At 42.5% G+C, this 14,610-nt stretch overlaps 1 protein-coding gene across 1 annotated transcript in view; it reads right to left on the bottom strand.

Annotated features, from left to right (window-relative positions):
- Lypd6 (LY6/PLAUR domain containing 6) overlaps window positions 1-14,610 on the bottom strand; it is a 138,463-nt gene that overhangs the window by 98,979 nt on the left and 24,874 nt on the right. The gene's annotated exons all lie outside the window — the stretch shown is intronic.

Below are 14,610 nucleotides of genomic sequence, written 5' to 3'. Positions count from 1 at the left end.
AAAAAAAAAAAAAAAAAAGGCACCAGAAAAAATTAGAAATTAGATTTGTGGCTCAGAGGAGGCTAACAGGATAGTGATCTCAATGGAGAACTACACATTTACTGCAGGTGAAATATCAGAGGGAGAGGATGCTTAGACTGGAAAAGGACGGAGCTTTGCTTAAGGCATGAGGAACTTGTGCACTTAGAGAATTTTAGTTTACTAGTTCTAGAACCCTGGGCACCTCACCATCCCATTACTCTTGTCCTCCATAACTTCCCTCAACGTATGTATTTTCCTGAGCTAGCCTGTCTCAGCTCCCGTAGCATGAAACCCAAGGACCTTGAGTACTCCAGCACTTCCTCCCGCTAGATGTGCTCTACCATCTCTTCTCCTGTTAGCCACAAGGATTGCAGAACCCCATCCTTTAACCTCTACACCCTTCTGGTGCCTTCTTTTTGTTATCTTTATATTTTTAACTAAAATGTGGGGTAAACAAGAACATAACTAAGTAACCTGGCCACACCTAATCTACAGGCTCCCAACTTCCAAATACTGCTGATCTTCACCCACGTGTCTCCTAAACCCTACAATGAATAAGGCTGAACTCAAAGCTATGAGTTCATTAATACTTTGTAGAATCTAATCACCATGCACTACATGTGAGGTCCAAGCCCAGTTCCATTTCTCAGTATATCTTCTCTAACCTGTCTCTACAGTACATAAGCATGCATCATGAATGCGCCCTCTCTGCTCATTTCATCAGCATCTTATGTGGCTTCTGCATCTCCTAACACTTCAATCCTCTCTTCCTAAAATTCAATCTGACTTGGCTGGACACAGTTCAAGCTTCTCAGAGCAATTTCATCCCTACGTATTTTCCAGTGCCATCTTTTACCATTTCCTAAGTAAGCACTGTCCAGACTGAACAACTTTGAGTTTCCTGAGGTAACAAACTCACCTGGACTTCACAATCTATAGTGAGATCTGGTGCTCTTTTCTGATATCCAGTCATACATGCAAGCAAAACACTGCATACATAATAAACAAATGAATACATCTAAAAAAAAAAAAAAAGAATCGAGGCTATAAAGGAAGTAGCTCATGATGGGGATTCCATTTGTGACTGACTGCATCACCCCTCCCTATTAGCCTACCCACCCATCTTCAAAGGCTATCTCCAACTGACTCAGCTTTGCTGCCCATATTCCAGGCAGCCATCCATAGGTGTCATCTATCAACCTTAAGTAAGATTAGGGTTAATCTTTTGTGCCTCCACATATCTCTCACAAAACCCTTCTACGGGTTTTCTGATGACATTTGTTCATTATTCACTTGTGTCTCCTCTGCATGACCATAGGTTTAAGGCAAAGGATAGGATCTTTCTAATGTAGCCATACAAAGCTTAGTGGCACGGCTATGTTCTAAGAAATCCATTATGAGGTGATCTTGTAGGACAGCATCAAGGTGTGTTTACACAAACTAAAGCAGCTATGATGCTACTAGGCAATAAAATTTTATGAGACCACTGCCATAGATGTCGCTTGTCATTGACTAAGATGTCACTATGTGCTATGTGGCTGCATTTATATTCCCAATGCCTGTCAGTGGGGTGAAAAAGGCTTTTGGATATATCATACCGAACCACCTACAGGCAGCCAGGGAAAGACAACACTGACTAAGCTTTCAAACCAGCACACCCTTTTCTTCTGCTACCACACTGAAAATGGGAAGCTGGGTGTTTCCTGGCTTTGGTGGCTAGAGCTTTGTGACCTTTCTTGCTCTTCCATGAGCCTCCTCAAGGAGGCTCTTCTCTAGGAGTCTGTATTTGCTTGTACTGACTCAGAACTTTAGAATTCCAGGAAAGGTGCTGGCCACCCCCCAGGCAAGTCTCCATAGGTATCCTAACTCAGGAGAGACACAAGCCATCAACTCTCACAAAACCCGAGGTGTTAAGGGCTTGATGGCAAGGAGTCCTACAGCTCCTACTCAGGGATTCTGAGGTGATCCCCAACTAGACATATTGATGTGCTATCTCCTGCTCTTTTAATGGAGGTTCTGGTAACCTTCTAACCAGGGGCACATAGTGAAGGGTGTCCAGCCAGCTGGCTGTGTCTAGCTTTGACCAAGCCAACCATACTGTTGCGAAGCCCAAGTAACAAGGCTCTGAGGGCGTCCTCCTAAGCAGCCAGGAACTGAATGAATCCCTTTGGCCCAAGGGCAATGAGAAACTGAACAATGAAGCAATCCTATAATCCTGAATGTAGACCTTTCTCTGGCTGAGCTGTGTGGATAAGACTCCCACCTCAGAACTGATTTCGGCTTCTCTGGACTCCCAGAGCAGACCCAGCCACAGGGCCCGACAGAGAGCTCGAGAAAGAAAGCTTTTCTTTTACTTACAGCAGCTTGCTTTGCAAGAATAACTAATACCATTCCCTTTAAGCCCACTGGAAGTCTAGCAACTGGAGAAAACAAATAGAAAAAAGGAAAATCTATATTCTAGTTCTAGAAGATTGGCAGGACCTCATCATTAACTGCTTGTCCAACAGCAGAGCAGTCTCATGCTAAAACTAATACAAAAAAAAAAAAAAAATCACACAAGCCACAGCATTAAAAGAAGGGAAAAGGGAAGGAAACCTTTTAGAGAGGCCCTGGAGAAAACGAGCAAGCTCTGCTGCTTTATTTAACTTCTAAATCTTGTTGAATTTGCTGGATGCATGTTAGCGTTCATGGTTCATTTACTTTTATTCTGACTTCTACACGCAAGCGCCCTGTGAGCCCTGATAAATGACTGAAAATCCTGCTTGACTCCAATAAAGAAATTAGCATGTTAATCTTAAAATTCTACCCATAGAAATAAATGGAAGACTGCCTTCAAAGGCAGCTTCCACACCCCAAGAAAGGGACCTTCCCAGTTCCTACACCCTCCCCACCGCGCTGGTTCCTCTGCTCTGGCTGGGTTATTAGACCTGGCATCCTCTAACATAGTGCAGATCTGGCTTCCTTGTGAAAGCAAACAGAAGCTGCCCCTGGGCTCTTTATGTTCCCTCATTTACATTCCTCCTTGCCAAGGGTCAGGGCTGTCAAAGTAGGTGGCAGCCGGTCAAGCTCAGCACAGCATGCCTTATCTATCCACACAGTGTTTTCCTGCCTTGGAACAAACCAGCATGCATTTCTCTAAAATTGCAGATGGAAATATATGTATCTGCCACAAACCTGAAACATTAAAAATGAAGCTTGAGAGTTCAACCAAGAACTTTGACAGTGGGTACATAAGAGCCCACCAAGCTCATTAAGAGGGTATAGGCGTGGGGACAATGACCACCTATGGAACCTATGGAATGTAGAAAAGAAAGGTCAATGAGATAGTCTGTGTGTGTTAGTCACCCAGAAGGAAACTCAAGGAACAGCTCATTGTACAGTATGCTTTCTGTGAAAGCAGTTAGTGCCTGTTACCAGCCTCCAGCTAAGAGTAAATATGTCAAACAGCAGTTCTGTCAGCTACATATTTATGCCTGTACTACCTGTAAGGCAAAAACTCACCACTTTTTCCTGATAACAGGCTGAGGATCATCGAAATTAGTTTGCACACTAACAACAGATTTGAGCCCACAATTACATTAAAATTGGTCATGGAGTGTGGTTTATCAATGTCTCCTCTTCTCCTTCTCTCCTTCTCCTTCCCCCTTTCTTTCTCCTTCTCCTTCTTCTTCTCCTTGTTCTTCTTCCTCCTCCTCTTCCTCCTCCTTCTCCTCCTCTTGTTCGTCCTTCTCCCCCTAATCCATCTCCCCTTCCCCTTCTCTTCCTTTTCTGTTTTTTTCCCTCCTCCTCTTCCTCCTCCTCTTCCTCCTCCTTTGCCTCCTCTTCCTCTTAGTTCAGGCTTTCTATCTGGTAACATGATCTCTCCCTCTTACTATAAACCTGATCCTATGATTTTGACCAAGAAAAGATATTTTATGTAAGCAAAGGAAAGGCAATGCCAACACCACATACTTTAACTGTCAGAATTATGGGTTACCTGAACTTTTTTCTCTATAAAGTTACCAGTCTAAGGTATTGTGTTATAGTAATAGGACTCTAGCTACTAGGAGAAACCAAGGAGGGAAATGGCAAAACCTTAGATGTGCTAATATTTGTGGAACTCTAAAACTCAACTTTTCCCATAAGATTTAATCCCTAGCATTTAAATTCTCTCAATAAGAAGAATTTAAATTTAATTTATTTCTTTTTCCTAGAGAAGAACAGGCAATAACAAAAAATAAAAATAAAAGAAGCGAAGAAACACTCCCCTAGGTGTTTGGCATCTTGGATGAGCACGCAGTAGGGAAGAAAGTGAGTTGAAGAAAGGCAAACTGAAACCCTTCGGGCACTAAGCAAAATCTCCCTACAAGAGCTAAGAGTTGGGTCCACTCCTGTATGAAGACAGGATCAGAAGCAGGGATCCCAAAACTGGGATCACTGGGAACTCTGAACATGAGGTCAGGAGACTGGTGGGCCAACTCCTAGCACACAGCCAGTAGCCTTACATCCTCAGAGAATGGCTTCTCATAAAGTCGATCTCTTTCTCTCACTGTAGTAGGAGAATGAAAATATCTGGTTCACCATGTCACTGTAATACTTTAGGAGTTGTATTATTGAGGAGTTTTGCCAACAAGCAGACACTGTCCACATTACAAGGTGTGCTGGGACACATTTGTAATCCCAGAACTTCAGACGCAGAGGCAGGAGGATCAGGATCTATCTATCTCAAAAGGAAGGAGGAAGAGGAAGAAGAAAAAGGGAGAAGATAGGAGGTGAGAAGCAGGAGGAGGACAGGGAGGAGAGAGAGAAGTGGGAGCCTCGACACTGCCTAGTACAAGGTACATCGTCCTGCAAACATTAAGTAAATCATGGGCCAATGACTATATCACCAACCCTGAAATTGATGCTACTGAGGATTTGCTTTAAAGTGGTGTTCAGAGCCAAGTCTTCAGTCTCCAGGTCAGTACATAGAGATTTCTTATCAGAAACAGCAAGTCTTGCATAGAATATAAGAGGAGTAAATAAATATAAGAGAAGTGAGTGGTCCAGTGAAATGGTTTAAGGGAAACAGAGTCACAGTGGAGAAATTTTTCCTTTTTCTCGAACATTCTCATATTGGTTAAGCCTATGCCCAGGATTACCTGGAGCCTGAGCCTGGAAGACTGTGCAAACTCCATAAATGTTTACAGAATACACACTACCTGGCTTACTCCGCAATGTTTACAGAATACACAGCTCTCTCTGCTTTGAGCTGAACACTCTCTCGTTCCTTGGGTGGAGAATTAGTACAGTCTTTGGGGGAAGCAGTCCATGAATAGGCATCCAGATTTTTGTTTCCTTCAGTTTAATGTTTTGTGTTCAGGGTTCTTGTTCAGTAATCCCATGTCTGAGAATCCATGCCAGGCAAACAGTCAACAAAAGGAAGAGGCAAGCATTCAGAAGGCTGTCCACCAGCCTCACTTTATGACCAGATGGGTCATTCAGGTGAGCAGACCTGCTTTGAACACAAGCATTCCTAAGACACTTAGACTCTACAGACCTATGCTATAAGTGGAATATCTAATCACAAACAAAATAAACAGTAAATCAAATTAGATGCTGCAAAAAAAGATTAGGAGGGTTCTCAACCAAAACTCATTTGTTTAAAGAAAAAAAAGAGAGAGAGAGACCCTGCCAAAGGGTTCAGAACCAGGTAGTCCAGACTCCTCCTTCCATTATCCTAGTGATCTCAGCTAATCTCAGAATCAAACAGCAGGCAATCCCCAAGGAAACTGTATGGAAGGAACCAATAACTACAGACTGAGGCAGAACCTAGAGGGGAAGAAGGCTAACACACACACACACACACACACACACACACACACACACACACACACACACTCCCTGCTGCTTTCTTTTAAGCTCTCTATCTCCTCAAGTACGAACACCCAGGATTTGTAGTTCATCAATGGCCTAAGATTTTCCACCTCAAAGGATGACAATCAAGAGATTAATTGTTCTCTTAAGACCCCACTGAAAAGCTCCCCAAATCATTGAAGGCCTGCCTTCCTATGGGCATCAAGAGAAATGTTCACAAGAATGCTCTATGAAGTGCTTGTATTAAAAGGGAGAGGAATGAGTCACTATGCAGGAGACTAACTTCTGGGCCCCCACATTGTTAGTGAATATTGATTTAAAATACAAGAATGATAACCAGAAGGAAAAAGACACGTATTGAATGTATTTATCAAGCATCAGTAGCCTTGGCTCAGCTAGTAAGTCGGCCATCATAGGTAATCATTGAGCAGGGAAGAATCTATGGAAATACACAAGCTACCAAATAGATAATGGTACCCAGCACACACATAGTGGTCAATATCTCAAAGTGTGTTCTCATGTAACTGATCCTCTACCAAGCCCATAAGTCAAACAGGAAAGGGAAGAATTGGCAAAGGCAACCATAGAAATCTAGGTCAGCTGACTTGCACACCTTGACGGAGCCAACTCAAAGTTACTGAAAACACTGATGTTCAAATGTGCCTCTTCCAGTTTCTTCACACCTTATAGCATACTGGGATGGCAACACATTAATCTATACATGTGATGTGAGGAACAGATTAAGCGGAGTCTGTTAGCTACAGGCCACAGGCCAACCCTCCGCACTTGTGAGCACTACCACCTCTTCTTGGGGAAGGTGATTATTAAGAGATTATTAAGATTACAATGTGCATCACTTTCTTCATTTGCCTCATACAGATGATGGTGGAACCAAGGCACAGAGCTGGTGTGAGGATCAGGAATAAGGCTCTGACCACAGTGCCTGGCACGTAGTGAGAGGCTCAAAAAGTGAGCTATGGTCACCATGAAGGACACTGATTGAGGATTAGGAGAATGTCTCTGATTTTTCCAGAAGAGAAGCAAATAAAATTGAGTCTAGCTATGTGCCAAGTGCATGGTATGAGTGCTCAGAACATACTATTCCTGAATAAGTTGCTCAGAAAATACATACTACCCCCTGAATATGGTGCTCAGAACATACATACTGCCCCCTGAATGTAGCTCCTTGGCATCCTAAGTACTTTGAGAATGCCAGAAGCAGTAATCTCTCCTGCTTTCTCTCCACCTCATCTGCAACTGTTCCCCTGAAGCACAGCTGTAACACTTCAGGAGGATTTCTCTGACCTTCCTGGGGGTCATGAGACCCTCCTGTGAGCCCTGACTTCACTATATGAAAAAGGGAGGCATTCCCCTGAAGACACGGATCACAGAATGGCTAGGCAGGCCTTCCGTGGTCTCCTCCAGTTAACTCCATTAAATCTTATCCAGTTCCCTAGTCATCTTTCTCCATGACCTTCCACTCCTCATCAAGCTTAGCATAAAAACAGCTTTAGGTGCTGCTTTGAGTATTCATTTCAACAAATGTACTACATAAATATGGGTGTTTTTATCTCGTCAGTCTGTCTTGTCGTGAGCACCCCAGTCACAGGTGGGTAGGGGAAAAGTTTCTTTCCCTATACTATATGAGTTTCCTATCGTGGCTGAGACACATCACCATAATTTAGTGGCTCCAGATAAATGGCACAGATATCATCTTACTGTTCTAGAGATTTGTCTTAGGGTTTTACTGCTGTGAACAGACACCATGACCAAGGCAACTCTTGTAAGGTCAACAATAATTGGGGCTAGCTTACAGGTTTAGAGGTTCAGTCCATTATCATCAAGGCAGAACATGGCAGTGTCCAGACAGGTGTGGTGGACGATGAGCAAAGAGTTCTATATTTTCATCTGAAGGCAGCTAGAAGACTGACTTCCAGACAGCTAGGGCTAGAATCTTAAGCCAACACCCACAGTGACACCTATTCCAACACAGGGCCATACCTCCTAATAGTGATACTCCCTGGGCCAAGCATATACACACCATCACAAGATTAGAGGTCGAACAGGGTCCAGCTGGGCTGAAATCAAATGTTGACATCATTACCTTCCTTCTGGAGCTCGTAAGAGTCCTCTGGTCCCATTTCCCAGCTTCTCCAATCTTGGCTCCTGGCTCCTTCTGCTGTCCTGAAGCACACCTTTCAACCTCAGCTCCTTTAGCTCCCTCCTCTTCCAGCTCCCCTCATCAGTCCCCCTCCCTGAACCTAGTGCCTCCCTCTTACAATGAGCACATGATGATACTGATACCTCTCTGTGATAGCTGTTCTTGGTTGTCAATTTGACTACATCTGGAATTCACTAAACCAGCACCGTCCCCCCAAAACTGGGCACACCTGTGAGGGATTTTTGCTTAATCATTTGAATTGGAAAGATTCACCTCAAATCCAGATATTTGAGGTGGGAAGGCACATTTTTAATGGAGATATTTTGACATGGGTAGGCTCACCTCTAATCTGGGCCCACACCATCTGCTGGAAGCCTATATAAAGGAAACAGAAGATGGAATCTCTCTCTCTTTGCCTGCTTGCTCTTGCCCTCAATACAAAGTTCATTCCTTCACTAGCATTAATGCTTACTTCTTCAGGATCCTAGTTTATACTGAAGACCAACAAAGACATCCAGCCTTGTGGATGGAACAACCACTGATATTAGAATGGCTACTCCAGCTTGTTTCTTGGGACCAATTATTTTCCAACCTTTTACTCTGGGGTAGTGTTTGCCTTTGTCACTGAGGTGCATTTCCTGTATGCAGCAAAATGCTGGGTCCTGTTTACGGATCCAGTCTGTTAGTCTTTCTTGGGGAATTGAATCCATTGATGTTAAGAGATATTAAGGAAAGGTGATGGTTGCTTCCTGTTATTTTTGATATTATTTGTATGGTTGTGTGGCTATCTTCTTTTGGGTTTGTTGAAAAAAGACTACTTTCTTGCTTCTTCTAGGGCATAGTTTTGCTCCTTATGTTGATGTTTTCCATCTATTATTCTTTGTAGGGCTGCATTTATGGAAAGATACTGTGTAAATTTGGTTTTGTCATGGAATATCTTGGTTTCTCCATCTATGGCAATTGAGAGTTTTGCTGGGTATAGTAGTCTGGGCTGGCATTTGTGTTCTCTTAGAGTCTGTATGACATCTGCCCAGGATCTTCTAGCTTTCATAGTCTCTGGTGAGAAGTCTGGTGTAATTCTGATAGGTCTGCCTCTATATGTTACTTGACTTTTTTTCCCTTATTACTTTTAATATTATTTATTTGTTTAGTGCATTTGGTGTTTTGATTAATATGTGACGGGAGAAATTTCTTTTCTGGTCCAGTCTATTTGGAGTTCTGTAGGTTTCTTGTATTTCATGGGCATCTCTTTGTTTAGACTAGAGAAGTTTTCTTCTATAAATTTGTGGAAGATATTTGCTGGCCCATGACCTTGGGAGTCTTCACTCTCTTCTATACCTATTATCCTTAGGTTTTGTCTTCTCATTGTGTCCTGGATTTCCTGGATGTTTTGGGTTAGGAGCTTTTTACATTTTGCATTTTCTTTGATTATTGTGTTAATGTTTTCTATGGTATCTTCTGCCCCTGAGATTCTCTCTTCTATCTCTTGTATTCTGTTGGCGATGCTTCTATGACTCCTGATCTCTTTCCTAGGTTTTCTAACTCCAGGGTTGTCTCCCATTATTATTTCTTTATTGTTTCTTTTTCCAGTTTTAGATCTTGGATGGCCGTGTTCATTTTCTTCACCTGTTTGATTGTGTTTTCCTGTAATTTTTTAAGGGATTTTTGTGTTTCCACTTTAAAGGCTTCTACCTGTTTACCCATGTTCTCCTGTATTTCTTTAAGAAAGTTATTTATGTCCTTCTTAAAGTCCTCTATCACCATCATGAGAAGTGATTTTAGGTCCGAATCTTGCTTTCCCAGTGTGATGGTGTATCCAGGACTTGCTATGGTGGGAGAATTGGGTTCTGATGATGCCAAGTAACCTTGGTTTCCGTTGCTTATGTTCTTACTCTTGCCTCCTGCCATCTGATCATCTCTAGTGCTCACTGCCCTCGTTATATCTAACTGAAGCCTATCCTTCCTGTGATCCTGGTTGTGTCAGAACTCCTCAGAGTTCAGCTGTCTCTGTGATCCTGTGATTCTGGGATCCTGTGATCCTGGTGTGACCAAGCTCCTGGGTATCCTGGGATCCTGGGATCCTGTGGACCTGGGCATGTTAGAGCACCTGGGAGTGGAACTTTTTCTGGGTGTGGTGGGACTGGCTTCAAAGTTAGTGCCCAAGGTCTGCTCAGGGCACCTCTGATCCTATGATCCGAGGCATGTCAGAGTGCCTGGGAGTGGAGCTTCCTCTGGGTTTTGTGGGACTGTCTGTGGAGTTCACGCCCAAGGTCTGCTCAGGGCACTGCCTGGATCAGAAGGAACCCAAGCCATGTCACCTTAAAGAGGGTTTCTCTTTAACATATAGATTATCTGAGAAACTGCAGACCTGGCAGAGGTTCTGGAACAGGAATTTCTTTATTGAGGGAATTTTATATCTCTAAAGGAAGTCTCTACTATGGACTCCAGAGAAGACTAGGGCTGTGGAAATCAAAGACCTGAAGCTATAAGAAGCTTTCATGTTTGCTTCCTCCTTCTGTTCTCTCAACCAGGATGAGAAAGGAGTCTCCAAGTCACCAGAAACTCTCATAAAAGGGGTAGGCTCTGGCTTAAACCTGCATAGCGAATCTTGCCCCTATATTGTGTTTTTCTTGGCCCCTAACACCACCATCAGCGCTCGCTCTTCCTTCTGTGACTCACTTGAAGATGTGACTTAGGCCTGAATGCAAAGCTATGATTCTAAGAACTGGTTCTTTCTTTAAATCTGTCTCATGTATGTATGAAGCATACACATAGCAAACTTCTGTTGGGTTTTTCCTTGTTAATCTGTCTTTTTCAGTACTGAAAGCTGTCCCAGTTTAGAACTGGGCAAAGCAGAAGGAAGCTTATTCCCTCACCATGCACTACACTGGCCACTAGCATATGTTTCATTTATGATGAAAAAAAGACATTTTGGGAAAGGGCACAAAAAAAGTTAGAAATACTGATGGACCAGTAGGAACAGTCCCTAGAAAACAGCAGGAAGGCAAACATCCAGAAACTGTTCGAGAGGAACATTGAGGCCTTATTGTAAAGGGCCACGTCAAAGCAGAGGTACTTTATGCAATAAAAAGCTCTTGATTGTGCTGTTTTACTAAATTAGTGGATGTAGATTCTCTTTCAATAACCATGACTCCACCAGCACTACATAGTTGGCTAGGCTTCAAGCACCAGGCATGGTTTCCCCCTTGTTGAGAGGGTTTAAGTCCAATTAAAGAGCCGTTAGTTGCCACCAAGAATGCTTGTATTTTTGTCCTCTATTTTATGTCCTCAAATACAACTTTCCCTTTAGTGTTTAAGATGTGTTCATGCTACCAGAATAACAAATTAGGTTTCTTTGAAAATATATGCGGGAGTAGGGAGGCAAGGGGCGTGGATATTTCAGGAGCCTAGAGAGAGACAGAAGAGTTAGGTATGTAGGTTCTAAACTTATTTCAGATAAATAATTATACATGACACAATGCTCTAATGAGGTTGGTGATATTGAAGGCAGTATCAGCCACAACTTAAAATTCTCCAGTTGCTTTCATAGCCTACAGGCAAAGGTTCTTAATGTAACAGAGGTAGGGGTTCATCACACCCATTTGAGAATTTTGAAGATTATTAATGTATCATTTTTTTTTTACCCCCTACAAGATTCTTATACCTCCCTATGTTAACAACCACAGGCATATTCATAGTCCTCCTAAGCGTGAGGATACATAACAACATAAGAAATAGTACTATTTAGAATAACATTTATATTCTAGCCTGATGCATCTGTTTCTCCAGTTGAGTTGTCTTCTATCTTTTTTGTTCCCTGCTTTGACCAATCAACTCCTTTAGATGATATATCCTAACCACAGTCAAACAGATGTCTTCCCCCAGGTCAATATCCCTGCTTGATACTGTGTCTTAGTTCACATTCTTCCTTTTTGCCCTTGCTGGGCACAACTATTTCACAGAGACAGCTCACTTCAACAACTACCTCAGCTAAAGCTATGCCTGAACTGAGTAACTAGCTCCTAGTATCTGTTACACTGTACTTTATGGCACAATTTCTGTATCTTTTTAATTGTAAGTTTGTTACACATCTATCTCCCCTCACTGAAAAATAACAATTGATGTTTGTTTGGTTAAATTAATGTTATACTAGATGAAATAGAAAGTGTGTCATTTGGTCTCACCAAATCCATTTACATTTCCAAAATCCTATTGTGTTTATTTGCTATCAATAATTAAGAACTTTCTAAGGAGGTAATTCCCTTTAAATACAATACATTGAATGATTTAGGGAGCAAAGAATAAATCATACACACAACATGTCAGTAAAAATTGATTTGTTTTGGCACACATGTGGTACACATACTCAGGCACATATAACACACACAAAATAGACTAAAAATAAATATTTTGAAATTTTTTTTTGGTTTAACTTATTCTGCTATTGTGTCAAAACAAAGACTAGGGTGGAGTGGGGTGAGTAGAAATTGAATTATCCCTACCTTAAGTTTCATGTAGCAGTGGGATTTCTACATGGAACACTAAAATGATAGGCTATTTCTTTCTGTTCCATCTGTGTTGGAGCAAGTGCAGTTATGTGCTTTGGGAATACTTAATGGCCATATCAGTCAACAAGGCCGGCAAAGGAGCTCCCAGCCAGCATGCTCCCCCACTGATGGCAAGAATAAAGTAAGCATGCTAACATGTCAGTGAGGCTGTCTCTGACATGTGCATCTGTTAGACGGTAACCTGGACAAGACTGTCCGATAAGTACGCAATCGGTTCTCTCTCCTGCCTGAAAGACAATGGGCCTTCTCTGCAAAAGTGCTTCCTCTGTGTGTGGATCGCAGTGCAAACATATCAGCCAGAGAGAGGCACAGGCTCTTGAAGCTAACGCTCCTAACGCGCTCTCTCTCTAGCACGACACTCTAAGTCAAAGGTTAAATGCCAATCAGGGCAGGATCACCAGGTATGAGCCGAGGACATGAGATTTAGAAATCCACTCAAGTTCTTCAAGAATGCATCACCACGGAATGGCTGTCAGAAGCAGAACACAAGTGACTTCAGGCCCTTAAGTTAGAAGGCGGACAGAAGAGAACAGCTAACCCTACAGAGAATCTGGCTAACTTGTTTGGAGCTGAAAGTTAAATGGCTTTGGAAGACTTTCTCAGGCTCAAATATATATGCAAGCGAACCCGACTAAAGCAAACTAGTCAGGAAACAAAACTCCCAAGCACAACTATTACATGCTGTACCTATGTAAAAGATAACTATCTCTGAAGGAAGTCAGGAAATCTGGGCTCATGACTGGGCTACTCATCTTGAGAAAACACTTTAGCCTTTGGAAAAGGGCATCATCTCCTGGACCAGAAGCAGATGGTGAACGTGACTTCTCCTTCCGCCTTCTTCTCAGCTGCCACCTCCCTCTGCTTTACAAAAAGAAGGATGAGGCCAGTGGAGGCAGAGGGAAAAGATCAAAGAAGAACGGCCCTAACTCACCAACACACCCCTCTTCTTCCACACAGGACAAGTTTCACCTAACCATGGCAGGGAAAGTGGCATCCAGGACAGATCAGAAGAGGCCAGGCAGTCACGGTTGGGAGGGAAGGGGGCAAGGATCCATGAATGGGAAGGAGACTCATGGGTGTCATGCCTCTTCCATTGACAGAGATTCTACTGTAATACACAGTAAGGGGGCACCAACGACAGGTCATACTTTGAAGTCCTCCTCCAGCCACACTGACTGGGCACATTGGTGCCTGTTGCCAACTGTGGCAATGACCTCCATTTTCCCCATGGTGGCTGGATTGAGGTTATTAAGAACCACAAGTTAGTCTTTCAAAGTGGCATAAACCAAGAGAGTTGCACTTTACAGGGGCATTTGATCACATAATTCCCACATTGCTTGCATGGTCTACAATTAAATATATGAAACTAGCAGGCAGAGAGACAACATAGGATACAAATAGATGCGAGTCTCTGCTGGAGAGGCCCATATATAGCCCCATTCTAACACTATTACTATTTCTAACTATTATATAACTATATACCTATTTCTAACACTAACTGTATCTATTTTGCTATCTGTTTCTCCTTTCGAGTATTCTGGCATATCTGTGGAGCTTGTATTAAGTTAACTGATATGGAGGGTCCTGCCCATTATGGGATTTACCAGTCCCTAAGCAGAGAATCCTGAACTGTGTCAGAGGGGAGAAATCAAGCTGACAGCAAGCAAATAAGTGAGCACACGTTCATTATTCTGCTCTTGACTGGGGATGTGATGTGACCACCTGTCTCCACCTCCTGCAACTGTGACTCCCCCACACTAATAAACTGTAGCCTGGAACTGTGAGATACAATAAACTCTCTCTCCACTAACTTGCTCTGGTCAATTTACTTTGTCATGCCAACAGAAACGAAAAACTATAACAGCACCAAAAATAATAAATAGTCTGCCATTTTCTAAAACTATATGTAGGACTTATGAAATGTTTATAGTAAGACTTTCATAAGCCATATGAAATGCTTGCATTTAGATTTATTTGATAATAATTAGAAGACTATGTCTTATGCAATCAATTGAAATTAACACT

This window comes from Mastomys coucha, unplaced genomic scaffold (genome assembly GCF_008632895.1).
Source record: "Mastomys coucha isolate ucsf_1 unplaced genomic scaffold, UCSF_Mcou_1 pScaffold15, whole genome shotgun sequence".
In the NCBI taxonomy this organism is placed as follows: Eukaryota; Metazoa; Chordata; class Mammalia; order Rodentia; family Muridae; genus Mastomys; species Mastomys coucha.
This window is presented reverse-complemented; position numbering and strand designations above follow the sequence as displayed.